Here is a 6,596-nt window from a genome sequence, read left to right as displayed (position 1 = left end):
TGTGTGTGTGTGTGTGTGTCTGTGTGTTCCAAATCAATTGTGATCCAGCTCTTTAATTACAGCTGGAACAAAATGTTTTGATAGCTTTCCTGGACTAACCAGTTAGAATTCAGGAAGTATTTGCTCTTAATTAAAAAAAAAAAAAAAGGTAAGTTAGACATCAGCCAACCTCTGGGAGGGTTAAAAATAATCTCACCTGCAGTTGAAATGGGACTTGGGAACTAGGAAGTGATGTGGCTCTGGCTTCTTGTATAAATAAGTATAGCTTTCACACAGCTTTTGTATATGTGTGGTGACATGTGCTTTACGAGATAATGGTAACATGCTAATAGCAGGGAGGAGATTATTTCTCGTAGTGAAGAGAGGGAGGGAGAGATGAGTGCACTTTCAAGTGTATAATGTGTAAAGCTTTCCCATGCAGCAGGGAAGAAAGACGGAAAGGGGAAAATGGTTTTATTTTTCAGTCTCTGAGCTCTTGCTGGCTGTGACATGTCTTGGAACTACTGAAATGTGAGAGAAGCTGTTGAAAAGTCTTAGCGCCGAAGAGGAAATCCTCTCCGTTCATAAGGTACGTCAGAAAGATCTGCATTTCTTAAGAGCAACGACTGTTGATTCAGGGCTGTAAAGGTTTTTTTTTTCCATTTTCACATGGAATCTTAAACAGAAGTCATGATTGCTATCTAATTTAAACTTAAACTGTGGGTAGTGCAATTCTAAGAAAACCGAGGCAAAAATATATATTGTTTTTAGATGTTCATTGCCAGGGTTGAAACGGCAACACAATTGTGTGACTGTAAATATGTGTTTTGTGAGTGGGTATTTCTGAAAAAAAAAAAAAAGGATGATTTGGTCAGTGCAGCATTTAAAAAGAGTAATTTTATCTGTAGGGAAGATGAAACTCAAATGGCTAAAGTTACAGGCTCATCCATTTGAAATGGAAACTTAACAATTTATGCAAAAAAAGGGATGAATGAGAGGGTCTGCCTGAAAACATACTCATGTATTGTGGCTTATGGATATAATTGGCAGTACAGTTTATCTGCAACTTGTCTGTGGAAAAAAAACCACCAGTTTCTAGGGATATTTTATTTGTTCAGTAATTTAGAAAGTACATTACAGTGATAGGTTGGCTGGCAAATATTGAATCAGTAGTATGTGGAGGTCTGTCTTTTAAGACAGATTACCATTTTCTAAGCAGAAAATGAAATGTGTGTTTACATATTTATAGACCTCTGGGAAACCAAATCCTCGTGTGATGGTCTTGGTACCAAGCAGTTGTTTCTGCTTTGCCTTTGAAATATTATTGTATGCCACAAAGGAGCTAATAAACCCCCAGAGTTCGAATTTCAGTTAAGTACTTTTTAAAAAAATACTTGTATAAAATGTGTTTTTTTTGCAACGTACATTGGTTTACTTCTGGAAACACAGTTTCAGAGACTTCGTACAGCCTTTGCTCGTGGAATTTTGATTCTTTCACTTTCATCTTAGCCTTGTTGGGATGATCCAGACCGGATTTATGCACGAGTAAGAGAGATTTAGTATCATACCTGCTGGCATTTTCACAATATCCAGGCACTAATTGTAACCCTTGCTACCTGCCATTTCTGCACAGTATACAATATGTGCGCAGTGTTTACCTTCTTTGGATGAATGTTTGCTTAGATACTGTAATACTGGCAGGAATTAGGCAGGGCTTCAGGCAAGTTCCTCACCCCACTATAATGACCTCACCCACTATGGTACAGAATAACAGAATTGAAAGGAATCTTGGAGGTCTTCTAGTCCCACTCCCTGCTCAAGCTGGAGATGCCAGGAAAAATGTTTGTCCAATCTCTTCTTAAAAATCTCCAATGATGGAATACTCACAACCTCTGAAGTCAAGCTGTTCCACTGGTTAATTGTTTTGTCAAAATTTCTCCTTAGTTCTAGATTGTATCTCTCATCGATTAGTTTCCATCCATTGCTTGTTGTTCTGCGTTCGGGTGCTTTGGGGAATGGGTTGACCCCTCTTCTTTGTGGCAGCCCCTTAGATATTGAAAAACTGCTATCGTGTCACCCCCAGACTTTCTAATTTGCTCTTGAAAATCAGCAATGCTCTCAAAGCTTAATTTATATCCACTTTCCCCCTTGCAAGCAACCTTACAATATAGTAGGACAGGGCAGCTCTCATTATCTGGCAAATAAGAAGACTGGAGAAGTAAAATTGTAGTATTACAACCACTGGAGAGGGAAACGGTGACATTAGCTGATAGAAGGACTAGTTCTAGTCGACAGTTCAGTCAGGGTTTATGATATTCTCCCAATAAAACCTTTTCTTGTCTTTTATTCTGCTTTTTGCTTTGAAAGCAGCTGAATGACAATCCCTGGTAAGTGGCTTGGAAGAGTTTAGTGTGGTTCCTGGCATTTCTTCAGGTTTCCAAGGCATGCTGAATAAGTCCTATCTGAGAACCCTTTGTAAATATTACTATTAACCTTGGCACTTGGAACACTTCTCCTATCTCCCTCACCCCTGGAGAGCTGGATGTTTTTGAGTTTTCCTATTAATCTGTTGCTTTCAGTAGAGGTATGCTAATCTGAGTAAGTTCCCCATTGCATGGTAATGACCAAAGGAAAAAAAAATGACAAAGTGAAGTCCTTAATTCATTCTGCAGACACGCTGAGGACTTTGGAATATCGAGATACGAAGAGCACAGACTTTTTCTGTTAAATTGTGGCTAATAGCCTGCAATCAGTAAACTTGACTGAGCTCATTTTCATTCAGGTGCAACGCTGGATCAGCTCTGCCAAATGTTTTGAATAACAGACGGGGCCTTTTTTCTTCTTCTTCTTTCTGCATGTGATTCAGATCTATGTTTATTTTGGTAGAGCTAAGGGAAGAAAGCCTGAATTGGAAGAAGACGAAAGTCTGTATGAACCAAGGCAGACATTGTTACGGATGAGAATACAATAGTTAAAAGGGGCTAACAAATCTAACACTGCTCAGTGTAGGAAGACAAACGAAAGCACATTTTTCAGCACATTATTGTCTTGTCTCCACTTCAATACATCCATAACTGACTACAAAAACTTATTTGCCTCTGAATAAGCTAAAAACAGCCTGGAATTTTCTCAAAGAGGATTTTTTTTTTCCAGCCTTGAGAATTAGAAATTAACACAGCCGACTTTTCTCACTGTGCTAGGCTAGAATGCTTCAGGTTTCCAATTTATTGATTATAAGCAAGAATTCCAGTGCACCCTGCCTTATCACTACCACGTGGCTCCTCCTCCAAGTGGGAGGCACTAAATTAATTAGGACTTCAAGTCTTAAAAAGCATAATTCTATGGCTCACTCTGGACTTCGTTTTCCTTAAGGTTTGGTGAGTAGAAGCAACAGTCCTTAACTTATCGAAATAAGATACAGAGTACCTAACTGTGAGGCAAAGGCAAATATTCTTAAACAATAAATCCAGGAGTAATATGATACTTGTTTTATTCTCTGCTGACATTTCTGAACACAAAAGTTTTGGGATCCCCTGTACTTTCACCCTCATCAAGAGACAATTCTGAGTATTATTCAGTAGTAGGTAAAGTAGCCAGGTTCCAAATGTTGATTTAGTGGTCTGTGCCAAATAACTCTAGGCTCAGAGTTTGCTATCTTTGTTTTCATACATACATTCATACATACATACATACAAACACACACACACACACAGACACACACACAAACACACATATATGGGTCTTTCAGGAGGGACTTAATTGATCTTTACTGTACAGTAACAAGAAAGTCTAAAAACTAAATTTTAATTTGAAAATGATATGGCCAGGTGTAATGATGAACTTCCTGTCTTGATACATTCATATGTTTGAAAGCCAAATCATAAAATGTATGTTTTCATTAAACTGGCTTAAGCTATGACACTTCCAAATTCTTTTATGATGAATAATAGAGTAAAATTTCCATTGTTATTATGAAAGCAGCTTGTAGCTGAGTAGGGTAGGAAATACTATGTGACCAGTAATGGTTTTAAGGTCTAGGTTTAGCAACTTGGGGGCTAATCTTTTCCTACAGATACAGGACTCTTGTGAAAATTGGTGAAAAATAAATGATCTTGTGAAAAATGGTGAAAAATAAAGTCAGCCCCTGATTTTTAGCGAGAACCTACATCATTATCATCCAATTATTCTGCGTGGCACGACAAAACCGCGCTCGACTAAAGCGCGCCCGATTAAACCGCGTCGCTGACGTCATCAACAGGGCGACAACAGCGAGCGCGGAGAAAAAAGGGTGCTTTAAATAACGCTTTGAAAGCAAGCCGATTCAAGTTAAGGTAAGGGTTAGGTTTAGGGTTAGGTTAAGGGTTAGGGTTAGGGTTAGGGTTAGGTTAAGGGTTAGGATTAGGTTTAGCGTTAGGTTAAGGGTTAGGTTTAGGGTTAGGTTTAGGGTTAGGTTAAGGGTTAGGTTTAGGGTTAGGTTTAGGATTAGGTTTAGGGGGGTTAGGTTTAGGTTTAGGGGTTAATTTTAGGTTTAGCGTTTACAGCGTGCTTTTTTCTCTGCGCTGTTGTCGCGCTGTGATGACGTCAGCTATGCGGTTTCGTCGAGCGCCCTTTAGTCGAACGCGGTTTTGTGGTGGAACCATTACTCTGCACATTTATTTTGGTCGATTGCACTCTAATGCTAATGAAAAGGGATGGAATTAGAGTGTTTTGATCCTATAATTTTTCTTTCCTTTTTCTTTGTCTTTAGTTGGTTTATAATAATCTACCCAGCCCAGTTTCACAGTTGGGGAATTGAATCAGGTTTTTTTTCCCCCCATGAATGATGTAGAACGGGACAGGATAAAAATTTTGGTGTCATTTGAATAAGTGAGCGATTAATCCGCTAGAAAATTAGCACTGAGGGATATTTGTGCCCATACTTCTTTCCCTTTGGGCCCTGCCCACTGTTTGACATTCCGTACAAGACTGAATGTGCCTCTTGGCACAAAGGAGTCGTGCCGTCTCTGCTTTGATAAATTGCTGTTCTTTTGTTCCAGGAGTTTCGGTTCTGTAAATTGGTTAGTGAACCTGAACAGTGCTGTTGACCTTTATCTGGAGACGCTAGCATTTATGATATCCACAAGACTTGGCATAGATAATACTACATTCCATTCCAATACCACAATGTCCTGGCTTCCTTACAAAGATTGTCGAAGTTTGGTCCAGACTGGATGCAATGTTTTTGTTGTCTACCTTTGTTTTCCTTTACTTCTGACCAGACTAAAGCTAGTGGAAACGCATGCATTGGAAATCAGTGAGAAGAAAATTCAGCTATAGTAGCGGAATTCAACGGGGATTCTGGGAGGTCCAGGACCTCTGCTGTTGCTTAGAGCTGGTGCTTTACAAAAAATAGGCGGCTCATTGAACTAAGCCGAGGTGGCGCAGTGGTTAGAGTGCAGTACTGCAGGCCACTTCAGCTGACTGCTGTCTGCAGTTCGGCGGTTCAAATCTCACCGGCTCAAGGTTGACTCAGCCTTCCATCCTTCCGAGGTGGGTGAAATGAGGACCCAGACTGTGGGGGCGATATGCTGACTCTGTAAACTGCTTAGAGAGGGCTGAAAGCCATATGAAGCGGTATATAAGTCTAACTGCTATTGCTATTGCTATTGCTTTTTATTTAGTGCAAGGATCTCCACAGAGGCAGCCCTCCACTTATGACTGCAATCGAACCCAAAATTTGTATTTCTAAGCCAGACAGTCGTTAAGTACATTTGTCCCCATTTTATGACCTTTCTTGCCACAGTTATTAAGTGAGACACTGCAGTTGTTAGGTTAGTAACATGGCTGTTAAGGGAATCTGGCTTCCCCATTGACTTTGAAAGGTTGCAAAAGGTGATCACATGACCCTGGGACACTGCAACCATCTTCAATATGAACCAATTGCCAAGCAACTGAAATTTGAACATGGCCATGGGGATGCTGCAGTGGTTGCAAGTGTGAAAAATGGTTGTAAGTTCAAACGGTCAGTAAATGAATGGTTGCAAAGTCCAGGCTTACCTGTACTGCTTTGGAGTTGTTATTGTTACTTATTGGGTCTTGAGCAGAGGTGGTATTCAGCCGGTCCTCTCCGGTTCGGGTGAGCTGGTAGGGGCGGCTGCGGGAGGCTCCTGCCAACCGCCCTGACGTAATTTGCGAGCACTGTGCATGCATAGAAGGCAGTGCGCATGTGCAGACGAGGCCCGTGCGCTCACTTTTGCGAACTGGTAGGGAAGGTAGGTGAATCCCACTCCTGGTCTTGCGATGACGATGATCACAAAGAGGCATGATGGAACGGTAGCCTTACTGTTTATAATTTTTTCTGGGTTTTTGTACCCAAGCTTACTCCCACTTGTGAAATATTGACATTTCAATATTGGAAAGGTGAGGAATGATGTATTGTTTTGTCTCTCTTCCTCTACTGTAGTCATGGAGTTAATGAGGCATTTAGAAACACACAAATATGAGTCATCCATTAAGAAGATTGCTCTTCCTGAGAAGAGGCGGCAGAATGTTGCTTGGGTATATGGATAACGTATTATTCCCGCTTTAGGTAGAAGTCACTGACTTGAGACTTCTTTCGTATCCTATATGCCTGCTCT

At 40.5% G+C, this 6,596-nt stretch overlaps 1 protein-coding gene across 2 annotated transcripts in view; it reads left to right on the top strand.

Moving 5' to 3' along the window:
- Window positions 1–211: 211 nt before the first annotated feature.
- RNF144B (ring finger protein 144B) overlaps window positions 212–6,596 on the top strand; it is a 66,052-nt gene continuing 59,667 nt past the window's right edge. For both annotated transcript variants that reach the window (XM_014060602.2, XM_014060603.2), the window contains exon 1: window positions 212–568. The gene's annotated coding sequence lies outside the window, so the exon portion shown is untranslated. The remainder of the gene's footprint in view (window positions 569–6,596) is intronic.

This window comes from Thamnophis sirtalis, unplaced genomic scaffold (assembly GCF_051295495.1).
Source record: "Thamnophis sirtalis isolate CommonGarterSnake01/CBP01778 unplaced genomic scaffold, rThaSir2_p1.2 scaffold_2, whole genome shotgun sequence".
NCBI lineage: Eukaryota > Metazoa > Chordata > Lepidosauria > Squamata > Natricidae > Thamnophis > Thamnophis sirtalis.
Note: the sequence above shows the minus strand (reverse complement) of the source record. Positions and strands in the feature narration are given on the sequence as shown.